The 8,784-nt window shown below is 44.7% G+C and overlaps 2 long non-coding RNA genes across 2 annotated transcripts; one reads left to right on the top strand and one right to left on the bottom strand.

The window, feature by feature from the left end:
• Positions 1-2,530: 2,530 nt before the first annotated feature.
• LOC139156992 (uncharacterized) lies at positions 2,531-6,181 on the bottom strand. The gene is made up of 2 exons (XR_011557400.1): positions 6,040-6,181; positions 2,531-3,078 (listed from the first exon to the last, which is right to left on the bottom strand). It is a non-coding gene; the product is annotated as an uncharacterized lncRNA (long non-coding RNA).
• LOC139156987 (uncharacterized) lies at positions 2,533-7,154 on the top strand. Its single transcript, XR_011557399.1, has 3 exons — positions 2,533-2,709; positions 2,833-3,027; positions 7,056-7,154. It is a non-coding gene; the product is annotated as an uncharacterized lncRNA (long non-coding RNA).
• Positions 7,155-8,784: the final 1,630 nt, after the last annotated feature.

The raw sequence follows: 8,784 nt of genomic DNA, 5'->3' as shown, positions 1-8,784 counted from the left end.
CTACTTGGTGTTAAAGCTATTTAAATTGGATCTATTCTCCTATTTTCCAAAGCACCTGAAGTCAAAACAAGAATTAATGAATGGAAACTATTCAAGAAATGAACCAAGCTAAGGAGACATTTCCTGACATTAGTCCTTAGGAAAAGCTTGTCTTCAGAAGTTATGGTGCTCTACCACTGGAGGTTTCTAAGAACAGGCTAATCAGCTACTTGTCTGAAATGGTATAGGGTCTCCTGCTTGAGCAGAGGATTATAGCATTTAGACTTATATGCCACTTCATAGTGCTTTTACAGCCCTCTCTAAGTGGTTTACAGAATCTGCATACTGCCCCCAGCAATCAGGGTCCTCATTTTACCCACCTCGGAAGGATGGAAGGCTGAGTCAACATTGAGCCAGTGGTGAGATTTGAACTGCTGAACTACAGCTAGCAGTTAGCTGAAATAGCCTGCAGTGTTGCACTCTAACCACTGTGCCGCCCCGGTTGAACTAGAAGACACTCAAGGTCCCTTCTAACTCTGCTATTCTGTTATGTATTTAACCCAATTATGCCATGTTGTCAGCATTGATTTAATTAATTAAATTAACTAGCTAGTTTCCACTACTAACCTCTCCATTTTTCTAGTCTCCCCCCCCCCCCTCTTCAAGCCAACTTTTTTGGAAGTGAAAGATAGAGTGGAAGAGGGAATGTTTCTCATCTTACTCCACCTTCATAATTATTTATTAGATTTGTATGCCGCCCCTCTCCGTAAATTCAGCGTGGCTAATGTAAGGAACATTCTACTTTTGGCTAAAGTGGCTTCCTTTGGCTATAAAGCAAAGGAAAACTAAAATAAGATCATAAGCACAGTCACAATTTCATTTAGCAACAGCTTCTTTAAATGGTGAAGTTACTAGTCCCAGCTGTGATAATAAAACAAGGACTACCTTCCCACCCTTTTCAACAGACCTTACTGTTGGTTCTCATGTGTGGAGAAATCTTTCATACTGTACACTGACCCTTGAAAAAAGCTGCTTTTCGGATTTTATAGGTTTATAGAATATATTAATACAAAACAAACTTCCTTGTAAATGGATGATATGGTCCAAAAAGTCAAGAAAGGTGGGTTTTTAAAACAATATTAAAAACAGAATATCAATAACTCCATTCTGGTTGCCATCTTAACTATTTGGACCATACTCTGCAGATCCTTCTAAAGGCCCAAGGCCCAAATCCTTTTTTATCCAGCTCGTTGCAGCCAGCATTGTTTTAATGGAATGCTGTTGGAAACAAAAATAACAATACATTCCAAGGTTATCCCTTGTACATCAAGTTAATAGTAAGTAGTATATTGTTGTCAGATTAGCAGAAAAATGTTCAGGTCAGCTTCAGTTTTCCTTCTCCCCAGCTGCATGCCAAATGCACGGCCGGCGGCTTAAATCGCCAGCCAAAATTGCCACGGAGCAAGGGGACGCTGCTTTGAGCTCTGCAGAGCTCCGAACTTCCGGTTTCCGGTGAAACCAGAAGTTCGGCTTTTGGCAGCGCGCCAGGACGGCGTGCTGCATACTGGGCTTGGGGGGAGGTCCTTGATCGCCCTATTTAAGGGTGGTCCAAGCAGGACCTCCTCCTTGCCTCCGTGGATCCCGAAGCAAACACCCACCCACCCTATGGTATCAACAGTGTGTCTGAAGAGGTCGCTTCGGGGCCGAATAGGAATTTTTTGTGGCTTCCCCTTTAGAAGCGGCTGTTTTTTTGCCTATTCCACACTGACGGTACGGACGGAATGGTTAGGGGGTGCGGCGCCTTGTAGTACTAATTAGGCTTCCCTCTGGTCACTGGAGTTGGCAGGTTAGGGGTGGAAATGGGCAGTAGGAACAACCGCGCATGCTCCTTTGGGCATCTCTTAAAGGGATGATGGACCGCCTCTCTCCAGGAACTATAGGTTTTACAACTTCGGGGATTGGAGAGAGGATGCCCATGGGACTCACCGGATCCAATTTCCCTTGGGGATTGGAGGGTGAGCTCCTCCCACATGCCAAGGGGCGTGGCTTGGATCCAGGTGAAGGTGGCTACCTTCACCTGGTTCAGCAAGGAGTTTGTGCTCAATGTTGCCCAGGAAGGTTTTGGCAGGAATTTCCGCCCCGTTAATTTTTGGCCTCTGCAGGTCCTTTGTTTATAATTGAATTTGAATATTTAAATGTACGTTAATTTAATAAAGTGACCCTATTATTAACCCATACACTGTGTCAGCATCTTTACTCCGCTTCCGGGGCAATTGGTTTTTACATTTTTCATTGGAGTATGCAAATTATTATAGCACGTAAAGATTAAATGTTTCCTCTTTCTTTGCTGAATTTCCACTGGGTGTGTAAAAACAAAAGACCATATAATGTATGTAGCAATATGAATCTTTTCTCTGTAGATCAAATAACAATGAATTCAAAGCTATGGCACAGTTTCTTCAGATAAACATATTCAACATCTCATTCTGTTTTGTCCAGTTTCAGTTTGAGGTAACCACAGTTGGTCACTGAAATGATCCGAGTAAACGGCTTTGAGTTAAAACGCTTTATTCTTTCACAGAGAAACAACAGCCGCGGCTTACTTTCACTGCCGAATGCAATCTGACAGGAGACGCGTAAGCCCGGTAGCACAGGAAAACTTTCGCCCGGCAACAAGCGACGCCTGACAGCTCTTTAGTTTGGCGCCCAAAGCCCAGCGGCCAATCAGAGGTAAGTAAACAGTCCTGTCTGACTCTAATGACTTTTGCTTAACAATAACTCTTTAACTAAATTCCCTGGTAACAGAAACTTCTGGATTTAACATCCCTCCCCCTTCTGGTTGATTTATTACAGATGTTCACTCTGATAAATATGTAATAAATTCGTCCAAACGGGCTGGTCTTCTGGGTGCCCGCTCAGACCTTCGTGGGTCTTGGAGGACCTGGGTATCCACCGATGAAGATGGCTCTTCCGGATGGGACTGTCCAGCACCCCCATGGCTGGAGCCTTGCGGAGCTGCAGCTGCGCTGGCTTGACTAGTAAATCCAGGTAAGTCCCAGTCTATTTGTTCCTGGTTCCTAGTAGGTCTTGAGTAATTTCCTGTGGGGTGTGAAGGAGGAGAGGCCCCATTACTTATGGCAGCCATATTGTCCCTTATACTGGCAGATGCCAATCTCCCTCTAATGTGATCTATGTGCCTCTTCCAGAGGCGGCCATCACTTAGGGCAATTGTATATGTTTTTGGACCGGTTTGTTCTGTGACTATTCCACTCTCCCACAATGTGCCCTTATCAAAATTTTTAACATACACATTTTGACCGATACATACCGAGCGTTCCGGAGTGGTGACATTTACCGTTTTTAACTGGACATAGGCTGGGTGCAGCCTATCCAATGGTGACCTTAACTTCCTCCCCATCAGTAATTCAGCCAGGCTTCTATTTGTAGTCATACTTGGTGTGATATGTTGCATTAGAAGGAAAGTGTCCAGTCTGCCTTGAATTTCCCCTGGGGATGATCTTTTGATGGCCTCTTTGGCCACTCGGACATACCTTTCAGCCATCCCATTAGCCCACGCTGCGTGGACTGAGACCAAAGCATGTTTCACCCCCAACCCGGCGAGGAACATTTCAAACTCCCTGGAAGTAAATTGGGGCCCATTATCCGATACCAGAACATCTGGACACCCATGTGTCGCAAACAATTTCCGCAACACCTTTGACACTGATGTTGTTGTAGTGGACCCTAGTAACAGTATCTCCAGCCACTTGGAGTATGCATCCACCACTATTAAGAACATGTTATTGTTCACTGGCCCCGCTAGGTCGATATGTATTCTTGACCAAGGGCCCCTAGGGGTGTCCCACTGTGCAGGGGTGGTTTTGGGAGGATTTGGTCTGGTCTCCTGACAGGGCTTACATGTAGCAACCCAGTCCTCTATAGCCCTGTCCAGCCCTGGCCACCATAAATACCCCCTAGCCAAGGCCTTCATCCTGACCACCCCAGGGTGTCCTTGATGCAGCAGCTGCATCACTTGGGGTCTTAGGGAATGGGGGATGACTACCCTATCACCCCATAACACACATTCATGCATCACTGACAGTTCTAGCCGTTTTGTCTTAAACTCACCTACTATTGGGTCATCCCCATTGGCTGGCCATCCTTTTAGAATATAGTGAAGGACTCTTCCTAAGACAGGGTCAAGTTTTGTTTCCTTGGCTACCTCTTCTGCTGTCACGAGGGATGGATTGCCTAAGTCTATTAAGAGGACATCTCCAGCAGGGGCTGGATCTACCACCTGCTGACCCAAGGGGCAGCGGCTCAAGGCATCAGCATGATTAATTTGAGAGCCACCTTTATGCACTAGAATATAATCATAGCCGGCTAAAAATATAGCCCACCTGGACATGCGGGGGGACATGAATGGAGGGGTAGGTTTCCCAGTGGCTAATAATCCCAGCAACGGTTTGTGGTCAGTAATCAATTGGAAAGGGCGGCCCAACAAATAATTATGGAATTTTTTAACGCCGGCAACCAAAGCTAGGGCTTCTCTATCAATTTGGGCATAATTTCGTTCAGCCTGGGATAAGGTCCTTGAAAAGTAAGCTATAGGTGCCTCCTGACCATTAGGTAATATATGGGCTAGGACAGACCCCACCCCGTATGGCGAAGCGTCGCATGTGAGTCTGAGGGGTAATGTGGGACTATATTGCACGACTACACTTTGGGAAGTCAGGAGTTGTTTGACAGCAGTGAAAGATGCCTGTTCAGTATCTCCCCATTGCCATTGCGCCCCCTTGTGGAGAAGTCTATGAAGCGGCTCAGCTGCAGAGGCTTTATGCTTCAGAAAAACTGAGTAGAAATTCAATAACCCTAAAAAGGCTTGCAGCTCTGCTTTACAAGTGGGGGCAGGTGCATCTCTAATGGCCCTAATTTTATCATCTGTGGGATGAATTCCTGCTGCATCGATTTTGAATCCTAGGAAATCCACAGATGGAGTTCCCCATACACACTTGTCAGGGTTCAGCCTCAGCCCTTTTGATTGTAACCTGGTCAACACCTGTCGGATTCTAGAGTGTAATTGGTCCCTTGTGTCCCCACAAATTAGAATATCATCGAAGTAAGGGACCACCCCTTTAAGCCCCCATAACAAGCGTTCCATTAGTCTCTGGAAAATACCTGGGGCTACACTAATGCCAAATTGCAGGCGTGTGCACCTGAAGGCACCTCTGTGGGTAACTATTGTCTGGGCTAAAGAAGTGGCTTCATCTACAGGAAGCTGTAGGTATGCCTGGGCAAGGTCCAGCCTTGCAAAGACCTTCCCAGACCCTAAAGTGTGCAGCAAGTGCTGCACAACTGGAATTGGATAAGAGTTGTGCTGTAATGCCTTATTCAAAGTAGATTTGTAATCAGCACACACACGCAGAGATCCATCAGGTTTAAGGGGGGTTACAATAGGTGTCTCCCAGGGAGCGTGCTCAATAGGAACCAAAATGCCTTGGGCTTGGAGTTTGTCCAATTGGGCATCTAATTTGTCAAGCAAGGGCAGAGGTACCCTTCGAGGCTTTAGTCTCAAGGGGGGAATGGCTGGGTCTAAGGAGAAGGAGATTGGGGGTCCCTTATATGTTCCCAACCCTGGTTTAAAGACATCTGGAAATTCCTTCACAAAATCAGGTGTGTTAGGTGCAAAAATTTTGTGGACACCGGTGATGGCTAATCCTAGGGGAGCCATCCAATTCAAACCCAACAAAGAATGATTGGCCCCGTCCACGATTAATAGGGGCAACCTATGGTGCACATTTTTAAAAGTTATAGGGACGCTAGTAGTACCCAATACACTAATTGGGTGTCCCTGAAAGTCTTTGATGACAATATCTGAAGGCAGCAAAGAGTCTCGAGACACATCGGGTAAATAAAGTCTTAGTTTGTGCCACGGCATCAAAGTATATTTGGAGCCCGTATCCAGCTCCATGTGGCAGGGATGTTGATTTAATAGGAGAGGGACAACAATTTTATTAAGGGGAGAAGGAGTAGCTGCAGAAGCAGGGCTTGCAAGGTTACCTCTGTTGGACCATGGTCTCCTATTTCCCCGTCCTTGTTGTCGGAATGGCCGGTAGGAACGCTGGGCAGGGAACGTTGGCAGCAGATCTTGGTTCCCTGAGGTGTCATCTGGCAGGGCGGCACGGCATACAGCAGCGATGTGGCCTCGTTTGTCGCAGCGGCGGCAGAAGGCATCCTTGAAGGGACATCTCGAACATGCGTGTTGACCTCGGCAGCCAGCACAAGCAGGGAAGTTTTGGCGGAGTTGCCGGTTAGGGGGTCCCCGAATCAGGCAGCACTCGTCGTCCTGGGCATCAAAATCAGCGGTGTAGTAGTCCAGCGAAGAGTTGACTTGTGCGCGAGGATGTGCAGTGAGTTTGCATACCGTTGACAGCTTGTCATTCGACTTCAATTCCGCGGCAGCAGACTCTGCCACTTCAGCCGTCTGGGCAGCTTTGATCACATCTTGCAGGGTCGAATCTTCCGTTGCTAATAGCTTATTCCGGATGGAGACATTCTTCATTCCGAAGATAATGGCATCTGTCAACCTCGCCTCAGGGTTATCAAATTGACATTTTGCCAATATGGTCCTGAGGCGAGTTGCGAACTGGTTAATTGTTTCCCCTTCGGCTTGTGCCGTGCGGGAAAACTGGTGCCGGTAAACCCTAGCGGGCTTAGTTGGTTTGAAATGGGAGGCTAATTTTTCTTTCAGAATTTGCCACGAGACGGAATTGGCAGGCTCTGGGTCTGTCAGGGTGCCCGCCAGCTCAAAAATTTGAGTGCCGCAATAATTTAGGAATAAAGCTCTTTTGCGGCTGTCAGTGGCATCTTGCATGCCGGCTGCTTCCAAAAAAATTTCAAATTTTGCCATATAGGCAGTCCAGGTTGACCGTTCAGGGTCAAAAAGCTCTGGCGGCTGAATGATTGACGGGGTAGACATAATGATTCAAGGAGAAAAAGCAGTCCTCAAGACCCTCGTCGCCAATGAAATGATCCGAGTAAACGGCTTTGAGTTAAAACGCTTTATTCTTTCACAGAGAAACAACAGCCGCGGCTTACTTTCACTGCCGAATGCAATCTGACAGGAGACGCGTAAGCCCGGTAGCACAGGAAAACTTTCGCCCGGCAACAAGCGACGCCTGACAGCTCTTTAGTTTGGCGCCCAAAGCCCAGCGGCCAATCAGAGGTAAGTAAACAGTCCTGTCTGACTCTAATGACTTTTGCTTAACAATAACTCTTTAACTAAATTCCCTGGTAACAGAAACTTCTGGATTTAACAGTCACATAGCGTTATTTTTTGTTTCAAATTTAAGTAAGAATCGCCCTGATAAAGGCTGTAAAGATTTTAGCCTTACAACTATCCTTTAATATAAGTGAAACTGATAGTGACTGGCTCAAACTCTTTCAAAAATGCAAGAAAACCAGACTAGATGCTACACTACAGTAACCCATCATTCTTCCAAGTGTCTGCATTTAAAAAAAAAAATGGGAATAAGGAAATCAGGAATCTGAAGAAAATATAAGCAAGTGGTTATCTAAATGTATCATTTTCTTTCCCTGATTGGGTTAAAATTGTCTTCTCGTTCTGTTGGGAAAAAAATGATTTTTTTGGGAAAGACAGTTTTGATGAGAATTCAAACAAAGACAAGAACTTTTCTCCCCATTTTACTGCTTTACTCAAAGTGACTTTTTTTCATTTGTTTGAAAAAGTGGATTTCAAATGTGCCTTTGACACTCTGCCCTCAATTCAATTCCAACTCATATCAGTTATCCCAAGGTGGCTAAGTGAAACAAGCAATCCTCGTAAATCCATAAATTCTCTCTCTTTTTTCCCCATTGCCTTTTTAAAAGAGATATTAGATTGAAAACATCCACAAGGTTATTTTTTTTCAAATGTCAAATATTGTGGAATCTGATTTTTTTTAAATGCATATTGCCCTTATTCATCTTTTCACATTTAAGATGAATCAAGAGAATAGAATATCTCTGTAAGATCAGCCCATTAACAGTAGCAAATAAAGCACTAGAGATTTTATTAAGGATTAAATTTCATATTTTGGAGTCATCGCTGTTGAGGCAATAGATTCCCCCCCCCCCTGAAAATCAGTTAAGAACAACAGATCTTTCCACAAAAATCAATACGTAGACATTAAACCTGGAATAGGCTGAGTGATAGCATTTTAAAGCCTTAGATGGGATTCATTCCCCCAGGATTACTACAGGTGAGGGTCCTAGATTTATGAGCAAAATTGAGTCCCGAATTTCTATCGCTAAACAAGATATTTGTTAAGTGAGTTTTGCCTCATTTTATGACTTTTCTGGCCACAATTGTTAAGTGAATCACTGCAATTGTTAAATTAGTAACATGGTTGTTAAGTGAATCTGGCTTTCCCATTGATTTTGCTTGTCAGAAAGTCACAAAAGGTGATCAAGTGACCCCAGAATACTGCAATGGTCTTAAATATAAGTGAATTGCCAAGCCTCTGAAGAACCAGCATTATTATTTTTATTATTATTTATTGGATTTGTATGCCACCCCTCTCCTCAGACTCGGGGCGGCTAACAACGATTTTTAAAAAAGCATGTAACAATCCAATTAATAAAACAACTAAAAACCCTTATAGTAAAACCAAACATACACACAAACATACCATGCATAACTTGTAATGACCTAGGGGAAGGAATATCCTAACTCCCCCATGCTTGGCGATAAAGGTGGGTCTTGAGTAATTTGCGAAAGACAAGGAGGGTGGGGGCCGTTCTAAT

This window comes from Erythrolamprus reginae, chromosome 1 (assembly GCF_031021105.1).
Source record: "Erythrolamprus reginae isolate rEryReg1 chromosome 1, rEryReg1.hap1, whole genome shotgun sequence".
NCBI lineage: Eukaryota > Metazoa > Chordata > Lepidosauria > Squamata > Dipsadidae > Erythrolamprus > Erythrolamprus reginae.
Note: the sequence above shows the minus strand (reverse complement) of the source record. Positions and strands in the feature narration are given on the sequence as shown.